We start from the raw sequence: 19,966 nt of genomic DNA on the forward strand, positions 1-19,966 counted from the left end.
GCAGTACTGGGCAAAGAGAGTCAAAATATGGAATATTACTCAAAATCATCCCCTGGTTTTCTAAAGATCATAATCTTCTATTAGAAGACAGTTTGTTACCTTCTCCTAATATTAAAGCTGTAATAGTAAAAGCACCTCAATCTTGTAGAAGTATCTAAGATACACAGAATAAGTAAGGTATATGCAGTGAGAGCACCCTAAAAACATCACAAGAGGAGTGACAATTTCTGGGATAGTAATGACATGAACGAGTATCTAAACGTTAAGTCTGAGTGAATAAGAGAATTTTTCAACTAATGGATCAGGGAAAATGTGAAAGGATGAGATATGTGATTAAAGATCATAGTGTATTCGGTTAACACAGGTGGAAAATATATGACTTTGATGCTGTACTACAACATATTTTAATTGATTTGTGTGTAGTTTTAGTTTTATACATGCACAATTTTTTAGAACACATCTTTAGACTGGGACAAACAATAAAGGAAATCCATTGTATGACTTTACATTGATCCCAACATCACTCACTGGAATATCTTAACATTTCCTGCACAGATTCCCATTCGTTAAGATGACAACCTTGAGAAGAAGGAAACCTATAACTGCCATTCAGAGAAGGTCTAAAATTTCAATTGCTGTTTGAACACAAAGGAGCTTTGACATGCTGTGGTTTATTGAAGCACTCCTGCAGTTATAGACACATCTTTAACCACCCTACCCTCTCCCTCTTCCTCCATCCACCACTGATTGATGCAACTGGAAGCTTCAGTAACTGCAGAGCAAAGTCCCGCTTACTTCCAGCTCTCCTGCCCCAGCAAATGCTCAGCTCTTCTGGGAAGATGGAGCTATGCCATAAGCACATTGCACCTGAAAGGAGATGAAACCTTCCCTTCAAAGACACATGTGACCAGGTTTTTGGAACTGCCTGATGTGGCCAGTTCTCATCTGTTTTCCATAAAGAAGGAAAAGAGCCCTGTATTCTCCTCTTCATGAGAGTTCAAGTATGAATTCCAAAGAACAGAGATGCCAGGACTTGTCAGTGACATGACTAACAATTTTATGAGAACTGGCAAAACAGTTCATTTCTCCTACATCTTATTCTCAGAAACCTTGGAATTGTTTTGTCTGAAAGATTTGGGGGGAGGAAGGTGGACTTAATTCTCACAACTATATTAAATATTCAGTACATCTGATATTCTGTTGTCAACACGCAAAATATAGTTTAATTATGATAAGCCATACTGGAATCATTTACAATACATAAATGTGAAAAAACAGCATTAAATTATTTCTTGTTCCATGTGGAAAAATATACACCTTCCAACCCCCCAAGAAAGTAAGACAAGGCACAATAAATTCTGGTAATTCTCTTTCTTCTGACTTTTCAGTTCCATCACAGCTCTCAAAACTAAGATTTATGTGCTGTTTTGCATCTGTATCTGTTGTTGATTTTCCCCCCCTACAGGGATATAGGTGAATAAGTTTGGACAGGAAACGGTATCCCTCAAGCCAAACTGAAAGGTTTATAAAGTTGCTAAGAAAAGTTTGGGTCAGGGCCTAAATATCAATCATCTGCTCACTGTCTTTTTAAACGAGCTCAGGCATTTTCCCAACTGTTCCCAGCAGGTCTCTGCCACTATTTTAAACTAAGATTTCAGCCATTTTTTTTCCCCTGTGTTGACCTCACTAATTTTTCTTTCTCCCCCTCTTTACCTGCCAAAGGCATCCATCAGGATTTTGCCAAAGGCTATCTGCTTTTGAAGTTGAGAGGAATTCACTAATCGTGAGTGTCAAATCCACAGTAAATGCCATGGCCATATGGTATATGCTGCTTTTGGGAATTAGCTCAAAAGGCCTAGCTGTGAGAAGGCCGGCTGTATGTCAGGAGGGTTTTACTGCTAACTTTCATAACTCATGTCAGCTCTTTCAGTTTCTGTATGCATTGGCTTCAGGGAGTGCAACTGTTCCCTGAATTTATAAAAATGTTGTCAAGATCCCTTGATCTTGCTTCCTCTGTCTCTCTCGCACAAACACATCCAAACACATTTATATACACAGTGGAATAGCATGCACAGTGGCATGCAAATCTAGCAAAAGAGAAGCTTGTAAATAAATAGCATGTCATTCTGCTTACTCAATACATTTCTCTGGGTGTTAAACTCATGATAAACATATCATAAGCCCCGATGAAGGCTCTACAGCCTGTCCCATCACACCATCCTGAGTGTAACTCTGCAATGCATAGGAAGACATAAGTTTGAAAAACAGAGCAGAAATAGCTCCCCTAAGGGCAAGGTGCTGACATAGCTGAAACATAACTAACTGGAGAGCATTTGTTTTCACTAAAGAAGGAAGTGTCAGTGACACATCTCTGTGCCTGTGGAGGTGTACTGTACATTCAAAGCAAAAAGAAATCCACCTTCTTTAAAAAATTGGCCATTAATACATAAATATGTCTGTGTTGAAATCCCTCAGACGGTACCATTCTTAACAAGAACTACACACAAGACTAAGAAATTCTGCAGAGAATCACGCTTTTGTGATCCAAAGAGGCAAGGAGAAAGAAAACCACATATGAAGAGTTTAACATACCCACTTAGTGATAGAAAAAGAATTATTACAAAAATAAATGTCAGTCCCTTTGAAACACTTGAGTCAGCGCTCTCAACTTTCTCTGATGCTGTAGGAAGGTGTGAATGTCCTCCATGTGTCACATCATCCGCACCAGCCACACAGGAATGTCTCCAATGCACCTCAGAGCCTTTCAAGGACCACTCCCCTCTAATTTATGTATAGTCTGTTAACATCCTCTTGGAGCAAACAGAAATAATACTTTTAAAAGACATTTATACTTCAGAAACATGTGCCCCGACACAACAAAAAACCCAGATTTTAATACTGCCCCGAGGCAGAATTCATCCATCTTTAAGGCTTCTATTATGTATTTCCTGGTTAGTAATACAAAAAGAACTGCTGGCAGTATCACATCGAAACCAAAGTGCCAGAATCAGAAAAACTACTGAAAAGTTTACCTTTATAGGAAAGCTTCAGTCTTGGGATATTTTGTTTTGACGTTCCAGTGACTGGAAGGAACAGCATCGCTAAAGACAGCAGGCTGCAGGCATGTGGCACTTGCAAAGCTCTCATTCTGCTCTCCTCTTCTGTATCTTCTTTTGTACTATGGTGAAATATCTCCCCACTTTTCAAACAATCCAAGTTTTATCTGGAAGAAAAAAAGAAAACATCTGTAGATCTGCTTTACTGCATAAGCAACAATTCTGTAAGCAAGCCAGACCTATTTCTAAAGAGCACCTCAGTTAATTTCTTTGCTACGAAAGTATTTTTCCTCTAGTACAAGTAAATATGTTTTGTTTCTTTAATACTAAATTTACACATTTTGACATTGGAAAAATATGTAAACTTTTCAGACACCAATGTCTAGCCTAGCTAACGTTTAAGCACAAATTAAATTAATGCAGTATCCATAAAAAGAACATTTGACATTCAAAAGTGACCATGCAACTTGATAGTTAATACCAGTCCATTGGATATCTTACATGTTTTATAACTCTTTTTGTCTCAGTACAACAGCTATTGTGTGTTTATGCTGTGACTAGAATGAACTGTAATGTCTCAGATGCCATGGGGGTACAAGCTGAGTTAACAGTGAGTACTTACCCATCAAAAACTAAACTAAGAAAACTGGAAAGAGCAAGCAGTTGTGTTTAGTTTTAATAGAGAAAAAAGTCAAAGCGGATGATGGATTTAAAAGTGCTTTCAGTATGATATTTCCAGCAGAACAACTGCCTCAACTCATCCACCAAAATGTCCTATAAACTTTAATGAGTGTTTCAGGCTGGGGTCAATAGGCTGATAGGGGATTTTGTTAGCACAGTGTGCAACTAAGCCAGCTTTGCAACACTTTTCACTTAGTAAGAATCATTCATATTCCATAAATCTTGAAGTGTTTTACAACTGAAAGCAATTATCACTGCCCTTATTTTCCCTATGCAAAAACGGAACCATAAAGCTGCAGTGAACCTATTTCCTCAAGGTCACACAGCAAGCACAGTAGTTGAAAAGAAAACAGCAACAGCAGTCCTGCTGTCCTTTGTACCCAGCTATCAAGGATCCCTTTTGCCCAATAACTCGACTTTTGCACATGAAATTATTTGAAATGGCATCTTGAGTTCTGAAGGCAAAACTTCATGGTTAATAAATCACAGAGATCAGAGTATGAAAATATTTGTGAGACCAGATCCTTCCCCCTGCAAGTGCCCGATGCTAGAGGTCAAGGGAGATGGCTGGTGAAATGACAAATGTCAGTGTTTGAGTAATGCTGTAAAACCAAGGAGTAAGGAAATGTTATGGTTAGTCAAGAGATTAATGGCTCATGATGTGCCATGAAAATTCTTTTCTGAAAGGTACTGGAGCTGCCTGATTAAAAGAGCAATCCTAGTGCCCACATCAGCCAGCACTTGCACAGACACCAAAGGAGAGGTTCCTTGCAAGTCCATGAGAGATGCAGCACAGCTTGTGGCCCCTGAGCCTTTCCACCGGTCTGTTATTTGAACTCCTGCAGCACTGGGTCTTGCAATTCTGTGAGCTACAGCAGCACCCAGAACCAATTCGGCACCTCCTGATACAGGCAGTTCATCCTTCCTGGCATGAAAGGATGGAAACAGAATCCCTTCCGTTCTCTCTGACACAGGAAATCTTTCTCAGATGAAACTTGGGCTTTCTGAGCCTCCAGACTTTCGCTCAATAGCAAAAGACAAGGAAGTGTGCAAGAAGAGCATGATGGTGAAAAAGAGGGAAACAATGCGTAAAATCCCCAAAGCATAATTCCTATTGCAGAACACTAAGCTTCTTCCTTCTCAGTCCCCTCTTCAACACTCATATTCAGTGTCTGAATGCACTACTCTTGGCCAAGTGTGAGTACATGTTCACGAAATGACATGGAGAGAAAACAGACAAACATGAAATGCCTGTTTCATCTTTCTCTTCCCTTTATTACAGTATCAGATCCTAAAGGAACACCCTTACTTCTTCTGTGCCAACACATCTATCTGAGGGTGGACCACGAAGGACTAAAGTGGATTAGACTATCCCAGGGTTAAATCGCCTTGAAGAAATTTATTTAGAGGTGAAAAAGGGGAAAAGAAGGAGAGGGGACGAGGGGGAAGAATATATGAAGATGAGACACCAGCCCTGTTCATCTTCAGCAGGATGATAGTGACAAACCATACTTCAAAAAGAAGCAATTAAGAGGGAGCCAGTCTCACTGCAAGTATGTTGAGAAGTCACGGCCTGAAGGTCTGGGCCTCAGCCAACAGGGAACTCACCAAAGGATATGGGGCTCATTTTCTTGAGGCAAATTACTGTGAAGAATCAGGACTAAATTTGACTAAAAAAACAGTTGCATCAATGCACTGTCATTTGCTGAATTGATTGAGAATCAGCACCAAACTCGGCCCTTCGGCCATAGCTCACAACCTCACTTTTTCATGTAGGCTTTTTTTGCTAATGGGAACCTTCCTTTTTTCTTGGTTGGGTTTTTTTTTCCCCTTTCCCCTTTTATTTGAATAATGTCTGTGAAAAACCATTTGCTTTCACGAGGCGGTTAGTTTACACTGGAGGCAGCAGCTCTGTGAGCTCGAGCCAACCCTGTCCTGTCTTTAGATTCATTGCAATCTGGCCACATTGTCACATATATTTTTAGTTTATGATGATCCTCTAATACAATTCCAGCTTCCACACAGAGTCCTTCCAACAGTCTAGCTCAGGTTAATGAACTTCAGGCCACTTCTCTTCTGCAGGAATTTCGAGGCCCAGGGGGTGGCTGTGCCCAAGAGATTTGCCAAAATCCGCTACGATTTCACCGCGCGAAACGCCAATGAGCTCTCGGTGCTGAAGGATGAAATCCTGGAGGTACGTGACCGCTCCTGGAAAAGGTGTGTCCCCCAGGGGCAGGAGAGAGCTCGGGATAGCAACAAGCACCAACTCCATTTTCCCTGGTGGTATCTCAGCAGTGACACAAAGCTTTGCTCAAACCCAAAGCTGGAGCAGGCTGCCTGTGCTGTGTTGTGTCATTTCCTCAGCTCAAAGACATCGGTCCCATTTTAACCACAGTGAGGAGGGAGGACAACAACTCGCTCTAGAGCCCTGCTCATCCCCCGCTGGGTCGGTTCCTTACCACCACTTCCTCCTCCACGAGGATTTGTTTTCTCTGAAAAGCACCTTTCTCATAACCTTTCTCTTACTGCAGCACTGTTGGCAGCTGGACAAGGTGGGACGTGACTTGGGCTGACACTGATCTGTGACCTGAGGAAAAGGTTTCTCTGCAAAATGTGGCTTTTTATTTATTTAATTATTTATTTTAATGCAAAAAGACATCAGAAACTCAGTCATTAGGAAAAAAAGGTCTGGAGAAACAGGGACATTATGTAGGAACTATGAGTTCTTCAGCACGCAGAGGTGCTCTCCTGTTCATCCTTACGATACATTCTGATGCTTTCCAGGAAAAGTTTCAGTCCTGGATTGCATCTGAGAGCAACAGATCTGATTAGAGCTCCTGGCCTCAGTGATGTCCTTCTGGCAACTTCACCTTTTGGATGGTTCGGCCCCGCTATATCCTGGTTGTTTATGCCTGAAATCCCATTTTCCCACAGCAGATTTATTTTTGTCCCTCTCTCAGGTGTTGGAAGATAATAAGCAGTGGTGGAAGTTGCTCAACCGGAGTGGGCAGGCCGGTTATGTTCCGTACAATATCCTGGATGTGGTGAAACTGGAAGAGCTCAAACAGGTCTGTAGTCAGGTAATACCTGACTGGTATCAGCTGCAGGGCACAATCTGCCTCTGGGAATAATGTTGTCATTAGACCTCCCTGATTTCTTAGGATACTATGCACCAATCAGGACAGACCTTCAGAAGTAGACAAAGCCAGGAGATTCCTGAGTCTCCTATGATAAAATTCACATTTTGCTACGATCGTCTTCCCAAATAAGGCCTATCCTTCCTATTTGTGCACCAGCCTCCTGCTTTCCATATTTTTCCACATCAAGATTTTTCTTGGGGGTTAAATTAAAGATGGACACTTCCCTCAGCCAGTTCAGTTCAGCACCAGGAACACGTTACTGGAGTGGAGGCAGATGGAAACACCATCTAAGTGAGAATTAACTGAATACTGCAACTTGCACTGCAGAAATGTGGAGCTGGAGTGTTCTAAACACCCTAGGGAAGCATGGAATTGCTTCCCCATTTTGGTATTGCAGCGTTTGGGCAAAGCCTAAGGCGGCCCAGCAGGCTTCTGGATAAATCCCTGCTAGTTTAATCAAAACGTCAAAAAACTTTCCAGTCCGCTCCAGGCCCTTGGCAGTGGTCCCGCTTCACATCCCAGCTACGGAGCAGTGAGGCTCTGCCTTCCAATGAGATCGAACACGTTTGGCACAACTAGGAATTCCCTTGCGCAAACTTCAGACTTTGCTTTGGGTTCTTCATTCCCAGAAATTAACTTCTTCCATGCAGCTCCACCTGAGGTCTCCCCAGCCCCACATCAGCACAAGGAGAACACGGCAGTTTGTCCCTCCGTGGGTGTGAGGCAGAAAGCTTAAGAAAATTAAAAACGACCAAAAAAAATTCTTACTTTTCTTTCCCTTTCTAACCAGTCTAACCAGAGGTACAAAGGAGACCTGAGCCCCAGGGGCTATGGCCCATCCAGCCCAACCCACAAGCTGCCTGCCAGCTACGCCGGGGATAAGTGGGGCACTGAGATGTTGTCGCGCCACTCTGCACAGGACGCCAAAGAACGCACGTGTGTGTCCCACTCTGGGCTCCCCTGGGTTTGGGCGCTCGGGGGACCAGACCTGCCCAAGGGGCTCCCCTGCACCTTTTACTGATCACAGCAATGCAGCAGCACTGTGTCTGGAGGCCATTCCAGGCAGGACAAGAGCCAAGAGAGCAGCCCTGGGGCTTGTGACACCGCCGGGGCTCTCGGGCGGCCCGGGCCGAGCAGGGCAATAAGTGATCACCCCATGCCTCCTTCCTCCAGTTCTAACTTCCTCCTCCTCCTCCCAAGGAGAGAGTTTCCTTTCTCTTCCAAAATGTTTAAGTGTGTCTAAGGAACAGCTCAGGTCAATCCCTTTCTCTCACTTCCTTTTGCTCATCTCCCGGCACACACACAGTGCCCGCCTGGCCGCTTCCTTCATGTGGTTCCACAGAATTCCCGGCCAAACAGGAGATCCGCATCACTCCCTCACCCTGCACGTGCTGTGGGGCTCACAGAGCAGGAGAGAGATCAGGGGCCCTGCTCACCTCACCCCTTATCCCACCCTGTCCACTCCTGGAAGCAGGAGCCCTTCTGGGACGACAGGAAGCCCCACCATACGAGGACACAAATCTGTTCGTATCACTGAGTTATTCTCCACAGTCTTCAGGAGTTTCATGGGGAAAGCGATACTGGATGAAGAGTCACTGGAGTTTTCACAGAAGCACAGGATGCCCTGGGCTGGAAGGGACCTTCAAGCTCATCCCATCATGAGTGTGTTGCTCATTCCCAGTTTGTGCTTCCTGCCGCTTCTGTTCTGTTGCGGAGCAAAACCTGGAGCTCTGCGATCAGCAAATTAGTGACTAGAAGCAGCAGAGAGGACTGAAAAGGTCTCAATTCCAAACCTCCAATTGTAGATTCTCACAGAACTGTGCTTCCACATCAGGCAACAGCCAAGGGGTGATGGGAGCAAAATAAATGGCAACACAGGGGCACAGGAAAATGGGAATCACTTTTCTGGGCTGAATTTAAATAAGAATGTTGAGCCACATCCCCATTTGCCTTACAGTTTCCCCACAAACATTTAATGGCATTTTTGACTGAAGACTTGCTTTCATTCCCTACTTGTTTCTACAGAACTTATTCACCAAACGGATGAGCTGAACGACGAGCTGCTAAAGAAGATCACAAACAATAAAATTCAGCCTCCCCACAGGAATTTCAAAGTGGAAAAGCCTCAGCAAGTTTTCGTGCCCCTCACCTTTGAATCCAGCACTGAAGAAGTCAAAGCCTGGCTGGAGGCCAAGTCATTCAGCAAAGAGTAAGATTTGCCCTATTGCCACGTGCAATGCTCGTCCTTCCCTGGAGAAGGAGCGGGGGAGGCCACCGGCACCATCTCACCTGGGACAAGCCACTTGGATTTACTTACAGAGCCTGTGTTGCAAATTAGATTTCAACCCTGTTCAATCCAGGCTCTATAACCAGAATGTTCAGAGCCCAAAGTCACTCCCTTTCTCTGGTATAAATATTTTCTTGGAGATAAACCGTTAACTAACTAAATCCAAGGCCTGAAATGCTACTGGAATTGCAGCTGCCACCTTGGAACAGCCCCAGGGCCCCGTGATATGGTCCCACTGCAGCTCCTGGCCTCCCATCTCCAACTCCTCACCTCTGGCACGAGGCCACGTGCAGCACAATCGTCACCTCCCTACTTTGTGTCTCCCCAGGACCGTGGAACACCTGGGCATCCTCACCGGAGCTCAGCTCTTCTCCCTCAACAGAGAGGAGCTGAAGAAGGTGTGCGGTGATGAGGGAAATAGAGTCTACAGCAAGATCACAGTGGAGAAAAACCAGCTGGAGGTAAGCATTTTTCTGGATAATTCCTGCTGGAATGGGGGCTGTACCAGCAGCGTCAGATAGCTCATTAAACAGGCATTTTAAAAAATACAATTGTGGGGAAAAAAAATGCAACCAAACCTACACCAGCAATAAAACACACGTAAAAATTCCGAAGTGTCTTTTGAGCAAATCTGTAAGATCCCCCTGTTTCCACTAATTAATCTGCTTTTTACTGATATCACTTATCTCTTTGAAACTAGCTCTACTTTTACAGTGTTAATTAAATACTGTCACTTAACTGCAGCTTGAAGTTCAAATCCAAACTGCCTGTTTTGTTTCCATTCCAGAAAAGCAGAGGGGAGTCGGAGCTCCAAGAAATCACGAAGCGCCGCCAGGAAAGGATTGATTCTGCAAATTAAAGTCTCTCTGCTTTATTTCAGCTCTTAGCCCTAAGTAGTGCAGAAAAAAAGGGAATGAAAGCAATGATTCCTGGCCCAGGCCAGATGCAGCAGAGCTCCCCTTGGGGTCCAGCTGCCATCAGAGTGACAATTCCTTGAACACTGTTGGGAAGGGTTGACAATAAGACCATGTCCCACTGGGAAAGGTGTTTTAATTTTGCATGAAGTATTTTTTTTATAACTATATATTTTATACTGAAATTTTCCGTGCATGCGATCAGAGCAGGATTCACACGGGGCTGGATGTACAAGGGCTGGCTTCAAGCAAAAAAAGACCCCCAAAGCTTTTCTCCGAGGGCTGTCCCCTGCTCCCCACTCTCCCCTGGCAGAGCAGGCGTGGCACACAGCACAAGAGAGGCCAGCCTCAAGGCTTGGAGCCTGGACCAGAGGAATAAGGCTTTAGAACCCTGCAATGGTTTGGGTTTAAGGAAAGGACATTAAAGCTCATCCCACTCCACCCCCCTGCCATGGGCAGGAATGCCTATCACAAGCCCAAGTTGTTCCAAATCCTGTCCAACTTGGCCTCGGACACTTCCAGGAATGGTGAGTCATGACCTCTCTGGGCAACCTAACCCTTTCTATTTCCATTTCCATTTCCTCCTCAGTGCAGGTGTCCCCTGCAGCCCACGAGCACAGGGCCGGTGACAACTGCCTGTCCTTGTCCTGTCCCCCTGTGCCCCCTCGTTGGACAAGGCTAGAATGGCAACACACATTCCCGAAGTCTGGCTGCTTCCTTAAATCCATGGACCAGCTAGTGCTATCTCTGAACAGCTGAAATGAGCTTTCAGTGCCTAGAAATGAGCAGGAGTGACAAACAAAGGGATTTGAATCTGGAAATAGGTGAGTTCCACCTGCCCACCGCTGCTGATGCAGAGGCTGGGGCTGGGGGCAGCTGTGCAGCCCTTCCCTGGGGCACGGATCCTGCACTGGAATGTTGTGGTGGTGTTGCCAAACCGGGCCTCAAACCAGGAGAAGATAAGCCCTGACCGTTTGCTCCCGACCCAGGCACACCCACAGCCCTTCCCAGGGTGTTGGTCACTTGTCCCCATCTTCACGTTTTCACTGCAAAAAGTCAGCTGAAATGATTCCCAAAGAGCTGAAACCCCAAAGCACACTGGGAAGGCAGGTTTAACGCAAATTAAATGGCCACAAGAAAAAAACCCCTCTAATTTAGCACAGGGTGTTGCTCTTTACTTCCCGTTTTCCTTCATAAAGTTATGTGCATTTGTATATAGCAATCTGTAAATAGGGGTGAGGAAAATCCCTCTCCCTAGAAGCAGAATTAAGTGATTATGCTTCCAAAATTTACTCACCATTTCAAAACTCAAGCAAGCAGCGTAGTTCCTGTCCACAGCAAGTTTGGCACATTGCATTTCTAGCTCTGTTTGACTGACAGACCAATCTGATTGCAAAGCAGTGAAGCACACAGAGCTCCAGAGCTGCCCACAGCCCAGGGACAGCTGGGTTTTCTCTCTCAGCACATGCTGAGTCTTCGTCCAAATTTGTGCCTGTCATTGCACATTTAATGGAAAAAGCTTTAAAACAGCATCTGGGGAGCTCATGTCTAAAACTGAGAACACCAGTGCACCTTAGTTTTGGCTTCATTCTTAAGCGTCTCCAATGGATAATCTGTTTTCTTCATTTGAAACAGGACACTGCTCTCACCAGCAGAATTAGGGTGCAGGCAGGGGAGGATCCTGGGTTTAGTCACAGCCCTGCTAGGATCTGAGAAGGGCACTCACCTTGTCAGGGAGGGATGAAGAGGACAATCCTCCTGAGAAGCCCTGGCTCCGGATTAGGGTGGAGATGGGAGGCAGGATGGCAAGCACGGGAGGCGAAAAAGTTTCTAAAATGAAAATAAAAACGAATGTTGAGCTAGGAAACACACCATCTTCTAGTCCTGGGGTGTAGAGGAAAGCAAATCACAGGGAATTACGGTTATCTGGGATTTTAACAGGAGTGTACATGACAGCTCTGTAAAGCCGGGAGCCACAGGAGCACTTCCTAAAACAAATAGCTCAGTAGACCTTATTGCAGAGGCCACTTTTACAAATTTCCACGCGACTGAGCTGTGCATCTGTTCTGTTTGTACTGCCTGCAGACACTGCTATAAAGTACTGTACATTGATGTAACTGAGCGAAGGAGACAATGATATAACCATGCACTGTACAAGATTTATTAAAATAGTTAAGTTATAACTCCATCTCCGTCTCTTTCACTGGGTTTTCATAATGCTTTGTCACTGAGAGTCTCAGAAACTCAGCAGAATGTCTGAAACCACACATTTCCTTTTGGGTTTGGGGACTGACATTCAACAGGAAGGATGTTACGGCCTGGATAGCTGTGTCTTAAGAATAGGGGCAAAGCATGAGAAGGCTGCACAAAAGCACATTCTTGCCTCTCTGGAAGGGGAACGACTGTGGCAGCTGTCCCAAGTGGAACCATACAGAAAGAGGGAACAGCATAACCCCATGACTAGGAGCCTGTTACACGGATTCTCCAACATTTCCAGCCAAGAGCCATCCTGTTTCCAGAAGCAAAAGTTTGTCTTCTCTTTTCCTTAACAATTAAATTACCCAGCTGAAATAACTGGTAATTCCTTCTGTAGATGTTTTGGAGAGTACAATTTCCAAGTGGGCCCACACTAACAAGATCACCTCTTTTACAGCCTAAATAAAGTTCAGGCGAACCACGAGCCCAAAACACCTGCCTTACTGGGCCGAGGGCTCTCTCAGCGCCTGGAGCTGCACTCGATAAACCATTTCGAACCTTGCCACAACGGCGGGGAAGGGAGCCCAGAGCGCTCAGCTCCTGCAGCGGGGCACCACCGACGCGGCCCCGAGCCTTCCCTCACGGCCGCCTCCCTCAGGGGCTGCCCGCCGCCACCTTGCGGCACCGGCCGCGCCCGGGCCCCGCGCGGCCACGAGGGACGGGTGGCTCAGGGGCGGGTCGGGCGCCGTACCGGCCGCGGGGAAGACTGCCGGGGGTTCTGGCGACACGGAGACTCCGGGGACAGGAGGTTCCGGGCCCGAGAGATCTCGGGGCCAGGAGACTCCCCCGATACGCTCCGTCGGGGACGATGGCGGCGTCACGGTCGCCAAGGCGAACCCCCGCCCGGCCCTCACGAACCAGCCAATCAGAATCGCTCTCCCTCCCGCTGCCCCGCCTCGGCTCCTCCCGGCCTCGTCCGTCTCCTGTCCGCGCTCCTGATTGGCCGCTGCCGCCCAGCCAGGCTGGGATTGGCGGCGGGCGGCGGGAGCGCGCGGGCCGGTGCCCTTCGGGCACGTACCGTCCCTCCTGGGCGCGCGAGTCCCCCGGAGCCGCGGACGTGTCGGTGTCCCCCGTGAAGCGGCAGAAGGTGGAGTCGGCGCTGGACCAGCTCAAGCACCACACCACGGTGGTGGCCGACACCGGGGACTTCAACGGTGAGAAGCGGCATGAGGGGATCCTGTCTCCGCAGCTTCTGCTTAGCCCCCTCTCCCGCCCCTCTTCACGGAGAGTGGGCGAGCCCGGCCGAAGGGGCGCGCGCTGCGGGGACCGACCCACCCTGGGGCCGGAGGGGGGGCGAGCGGGACGGCGCTCGGTGGCGGCGCTGGGTCTCCATCCCAGGGCAGATCCCGCCCAGCCAGGACATTGTCCAGACCCCGCCGTGATTTCTCCCAGTTTGCCCTCGAGTGTGCCCTGACCACTCCGTTCAGCTCTGCGTGCTGTCAAGGAGAAGTGCCAGACTGAAGCCAGGCTCTGCTGCTCTAATTAATTTTGGGTTTTCTTCCAGTGGGCTGTCTAGATCTGGGACTTGTTTGGGGTTTTTCAGACTCACGCTTGGACGGGGCTTGGAGCAGCCTGGCCCAGTGGAAGCGAGTGGAACTGGATGAGCTTCAAGACTCCTTCCAACCCAAACCATTCCAGGATTCCATGATATGCTTAAAAACTGATTTGGGGTTGGAGAGAAAGAAGGGAAATGATGCTTTTTATTTGTTTCACTTGAGCTGTACATTGATCTTTTCCCTTTTTGAATTTCCAGGATGCAGAAAGTGAGAAGGAACTTGAGGAGATGTGCTCGGTCCAAGAGAAATAATTTTGAAAAAACTCATCTCACTGGATACTGCAGCAACAGTAAAATCCCAAATGGATTTCATGATCCTGACAATTCTGAGTGCACTTCAGGGATAAGGCACAAGATCTTACAGAAAAACAGACGCAGCAGCACACATCCAGGAAAACATCTTGGAATTAATGGCATAAAATCATGGTTTACTTTCCTGCATATGTTTGATTTTAGGATCCCTAAAAATGTTACATTCCTAGCATCAGGGGTCAGGGGGTAATTTAGAGGTAGTTGGTGATAAATATTTTTGGTTATATGTAGGGCAGATATTTATGCCTTACATAACTCTGTAATATAAATATGTATTATATATTAGGGCATATAGCTATCTATTTATATATAACCTATTTTTTATGTGTGCACAGATATAGTTTATATCAGACACTGTGCCTGTCTGAGGGCCTTGCTACTGAGCTCCTAACTCATTCCTGAGGAAAATATCAGGCAAAAGCTGTTAGGTTTAACTGGTTCCTCTTTTCCTTAATAATTATTTTACTCAGTTGGAATAACTGAGAACAGCTGTTAGAGATGTGCAGTTCCCAGTGGGACCAAGACACTTTTTTGCACAACGCAGAGTGGCGTTTAAGGTATTCAGTAGTCAGAGAAGTGAGGATTAGGATTTTGAATGCTCTTGGGCAACAAGGCTGGCCAGAGATCCCTCCTAACTCACTGTGGGACAGCAAAAACCCCACAGCCAAGGGGAACCAGGGATTGTGGGGATGGAGAATTTAATGGCATCAGGTGGCAGCAGTGCCAGTTCAACTGATAAAAAAGTAAATCCACGACTGCTCTAGAGGAGTATTGTTCCTGGACATGTGTAAATACAGGGACACCTCTTTACTCTCAAGTGAGGGAGGTTTGTGGTTGTGGTGCCAGTTTACCCTTGAGAGTTCCAGGCTTTATTTCAGCTCCCCTGGCCCGGCCTGATGTGCAGCAGTGGTGCGAGGGCCGGAGCCGTTCGCTGGCTCTGGGAACGCAGATGCCATCATGGCCCAGTGGGGGGGGGAGCTTAGGCTGTGGTGGCAACCTCAGAAAGGGATCAGATGGCTCCTGGAACTGCCCAGAGTGCAGGAAGGGAGGGGGAACTGAACTGCTCCCACAGACCCCTGCTGGGCTATGGTTCTGGGCCAGGCCCATCAGAAAGTGGCAGCATCAGTGGCACCTCAGTTGTTACTGTCCTTGGAGCTCTCAGGATCAGGATGAAATCATGTTCATGCACTACTGGGAAAGCAGGGAGCAGGATCAGTGCTCTAACTCTCTACACTCTCTCTCCAGGAGTGCCTTGGGTCATGGCAATTTAATGTGTGGAATAGTTTCCTGTGTCTGCCTGGGCAGCTGCAGTTATTGCACAGGCATTCAGGGCTGACAGTTCCCTGCAGGGAGAGCTCAGCACATGTGCCCAGAGGCAATCCCAGCATCTGCAAGAAAGAAAAAAGCAGCAAAAGGTGATTGCTTCTCTTTCAAAGTTCTTTCAAGTGCTCACACCCAAACCCACCTTTGCTCTTGATTCTGGCCAGGTGCATGGTGAGCAGTGGGCACAGGTCATGTCATCCATGCTGGTGTGAGTGATGCTTTCTGGGGGAAAGCAGCTGATCTCCAAAGTTCCCTTCCTGCCCTGTGCCTGATCTGCACAGGAGAAAACCTCTTCCAGGAAGGGATTGTGCTTCCTCTAATGCCATTTGCCCAGTCTGTTCCATGGGGATATTGCCAGCCTGGGGCAGCAGAGGCACACGCAGCTCTCAGCACTCTCTGCTCCAAGCACAGCTCTGGGCTCCTTTGCACACTGCCTCTGCCATGGGGGTTTTCTCCAGGAGAAGCCAAGGAATTGCTCATGGAAGGGTGCAGATTAAGTTATCCCAAAGGGAAGCAAAGAATAAATATCTCATTTTTCCATCAAAATGCTCATGCTCTTTCCTACAGATTATTTCAAGTTTTTCCCACAAGCTTTGCCCTACCCATCATCCCATTTTTACCCCAAAAAGTAATTTTCTCTGTCCTCCAGAATGTCTCAGTGTCTATCCCCAAAATTTTCACTGTGTCTCTGCAAGTGACTACCTCAGTTTACCTCATGCTGTTCATTCTCTTCCCTGGGGATTGCTTCAGATTTTCCCTCCAAGCTGTCCCTGTCTGTGCACTTCTGATTTCTTCTTTTTTACAAGAAAGTATTCATTCACTACTCTGGAGATTAGCTCCAGTTTTACCCCCCCAAAATTGCCCTAACATTCACTAGTCATTGCCTGATTTTTACCTCACTATGTTCATTCTCTCCCCCTAGAGATAACCTCAGGTTTTACCCCCAGTATTTTCCCTACCTGCCCACTAACTATTTACTCTTTTTGACCTATAAATATTCTCTTTCTATCCTGGAGATTTCATCAAGTTTTACCCTGAAATATTTCACTATCTTTCCAGTACTGTCTCACTTTACCTCAGGATGTACGCTCTCCCTGCCACACATCACCCCAGCTTTCACCTCCAAAATTATTGCTACTTGTCCACTACTTATTACCTGATATTCACCTCAGTATGTCCATTCTCTGCCCAACAGGTCATTTTAATTTCTACCCCCCAAAACTTGTCCAACCTGTCACCTAGTGACTGCCTCAGTTTACCTCAAAAATGTTGTCTCCCCTAGAGATTACCTCAGACTTGACCCCCACATTTTTTCCCTGTCTGCAAGTTACTACCTCCATTTAACTTCAGTATGTTCATTCTCTGGACTACAGACTCAAGTTTACTCTCAATCTCCCTGCCTCTCCAACACTGATTACTTCCTTTTTACCTCAAAAGATTCATTTATTTTCTACCATGGAGGTTACATCAAGTTTCACCCCCAGAATTTACTAATACTTCCACAACTGATTCACTCAGTTTACCTCAAAAAGTGTTCATTCCCTCACCTAGAGGTGACCTTGTATTTTACCCCCAAAGGTTTCCCTACCTGTGCACAACTGATTGCTATAGTTTACTTCAAAATCTTCATGCTCTCCATTACAGGTCACCTCAAGTTCACTTCAAAAGTTTTCCCTACCATTTCCATTAGTGATTATCTCAATTTTTACCTCCAATAAGTCATTCTCTACCTACAGACACTGGATAGTAAATCATACAAAGATCTAAAACACTGCACAAGAAACAGCAGAAAGTTTTCCATGAATAACACAAGTTCCTTTTTTCCCCTCCTCCGCCTAGGACTGCTACCAGGAGACAGGAGAGCTGCTATCAACACTCAAACCTCCCAAGCGTTGCTATTGCTCAGAGAGCTGCGCTGGCACTGAGCTACTCCCATGCGCCTGCAGGGCTCTGGGGAGGGGGAAGACGACCTCCCACTCCTGCCTGGAGAAATTTCAATGCCCTAAAAAGTCATTTCCCTTCTCTCTCTCTGACCCACGGCCAAAGCAGCTGTGTAGAACAACATGGACTACTCATGGAAGGGATGATTCAGTTGTGGGAAAAACGCTAAAGAAAGACTATCACCCCAAATTTCAGGGTGAAAACACACTGCTTGTTAACAGGAGCACACAAACTCATTTAAACCAGAGAGCAAACTGCACACCAGGAAAAGAGCTGAAAGATAGGCCCTGCCTTGATTGATAATTCCAAAGGAAATTCCCCACAGATCATAGGCAATTACCTATAATTTTACCTCCCTAATCACTGGATTTCTGACTTGGGTTGCTGTGGAAGTGTTTCACAGATGCCTTAAGGGGTCAGGGGCTTGGCTGGATTCTTTGTGGTTAGTCCTGACAGGCCCAGGCCAAACCCACCCACCTGCATTGCTGCTCCACCCCAAATTTGCATGAAATACTGAGAACAGTTTATAAATACTCCCCTTCCCTGTCCTTCCTGACACATCCATGGAGCAAATGTACTCTATCCATTGTTCCCAAGAGCACCTCTCCAGCCCAAATCCCAGTTTTCACCAACACAAACCAAACAGACCTAAGACAATTATTCCATCAGTGCCTGCAATTCTGAGCTCCCTGTTCCCTGCCACTCACACAGCAATCTCACCTCAGCCCAGAGACTCCCTGTCCCCAAAGGGAAACACAACCTGATAGGGCACAGCTCTGGCACCACATTTCCCCTTGTTCCTGAAAAGCCCTAGGTAAATCCAGTCCCTCAGACCTTGCATCCCTGAACACCAGGAGAGCTGGAGTTTTACCCAGATCCCAGTGCCCTGCACAGCTGCGCTGACACGAGCACAGGCCGATCGCTCCGCCCAGCACCATCCCTCATTTTCCTCCCATTGCTCCCCAAGCGTCCCCAAACCACCCCAGCGTGTCTGTGCCGGGGCCAGGGCCCGCCCCAAGGCCAACCAGAGGCTGTCACCCAGCCCTGCACCAGCTCCCACCCCTGGGAGAGCTGGGAATGCACTGAGAGCTCGGCTCCCCAGTCCTCAGACACACAAATAATGCCCAACCTGCCCCTCTGGGCACAGCCAAACACCACAACTCCATCATCCCCAAGGAACTCTGGCAGTCGCCTCTTCACCTCTGCCCTTGTCCAAAGGACACAGGTAGGACTGGGCTGTCAGAAATGGTATTCCCTAGGCAGTTCATCCCAGCACAAAGGAGAAGAGGAACCCTGTGTCCCTCTGACTGACCCCACAGCATGGGCAGGACCAGCTGGGTGCTTCGTATTCTAAATTTTAAAATGAACTGAAGAACCTGAAAGGCAAAAAACAACACACATATAAGGTTAGAGCCAGTCAACACACACAGACAGACACACTCTCAGACACCCCTTCTTCAGCTTACACGCTGACTGCAGCTCTTACTAGAAACAGTCCCCCCTAAAGAAGATGCTTTAACATCTTCTTCCATCTGCTGCTCCTTGATGTGGAACAGTAGATCCTGGGAAAATTGGTAGCATCAGTGACCATAGGGATCAAAATTTGCCTCAGGGACCTGCAAGACAGCATGAGGCAGTCTGCAAGTAGCTGACAGCTAGGAGTTATCCCCACACCAGCCCCATAAACTTTCTACCCAAAAGCCCATAGACAGGAGAGGAGAGTTCTAAAACTGTTCAAACTAGCCAGGACTGAATGTGCCAGGGCAGGGCAGCTCCAAGCATAAGTGGCACATGGACACACAGTGCATCAAATATAAGCAAAGATGACATGAAGACTTGAGATAACGCTTCAGAAGATAAATTTTTGAGACCAGGATGCTTTGAGGCGACGGAAGCTACGAAACTACTGCAGTGAGGAGGGTCTAGTACACTTCATACAGAAGTCCAAGGGAACGGCACATGAAAAAAAAGATACTACCAAAACTGAGAAGGAAGATGGATAGGAACACCTTGTGTACTTCTTCTGGTCTCAAAAAGCAAAACCATAAAGATGCCAGAATAAGCCCGATCCAGGAAAGTATGCAAGTGCTCCTGCTGCCAATATGGCCCATAACGATGCCTGTAAAGCACTGAGACATCACAAAGCCCTATGACACTGAAGACAACGGACACAGACCACATCACATAGACACAAACTGAAACTGCCCAGCAGTTTTACCTGATGGACCCAAGATTGCTAGTGCAAGATGAGCCAGAGGCTGATGACGCCGAAGGAAAGAAGGCTCTATGGCAATAGTACGTGACAGTAAAAGGTAAACTCCTTATGAGAAGTTAGTGCCAAAGCTGGTAAGAGGATGCTCAAGAAGTGCAGTAGGCCTAGAGAAGGAGGCAACGACTGCCAGCTGATACAAAGGGATCCCTAGAGAAGGATTCTGCTGCCAAAGGCTGAAGTGACATCACAAAACATGACCGACCCACAAATGGCCAAGATGCAAGATGTC

At 46.8% G+C, this 19,966-nt stretch overlaps 1 pseudogene across 1 annotated transcript in view; it reads left to right on the forward strand.

Annotated features, from left to right (window-relative positions):
• Positions 1 to 10,023, forward strand: part of LOC309585665 (epidermal growth factor receptor kinase substrate 8-like protein 2) — a 50,794-nt pseudogene extending 40,771 nt beyond the window's left edge. Inside the window, exons 6-11 of the transcript in view lie at positions 5,820 to 5,931; positions 6,698 to 6,817; positions 7,668 to 7,815; positions 8,903 to 9,086; positions 9,493 to 9,625; positions 9,952 to 10,023. The product of the transcript in view is annotated as an epidermal growth factor receptor kinase substrate 8-like protein 2 (transcript). The remainder of the gene's footprint in view (positions 1 to 5,819; positions 5,932 to 6,697; positions 6,818 to 7,667; positions 7,816 to 8,902; positions 9,087 to 9,492; positions 9,626 to 9,951) is intronic.
• Positions 10,024 to 19,966: the final 9,943 nt, after the last annotated feature.

This window comes from Coloeus monedula (assembly GCF_965178545.1).
Source record: "Coloeus monedula genome assembly, contig: HAP1_SCAFFOLD_103, whole genome shotgun sequence".
NCBI lineage: Eukaryota > Metazoa > Chordata > Aves > Passeriformes > Corvidae > Coloeus > Coloeus monedula.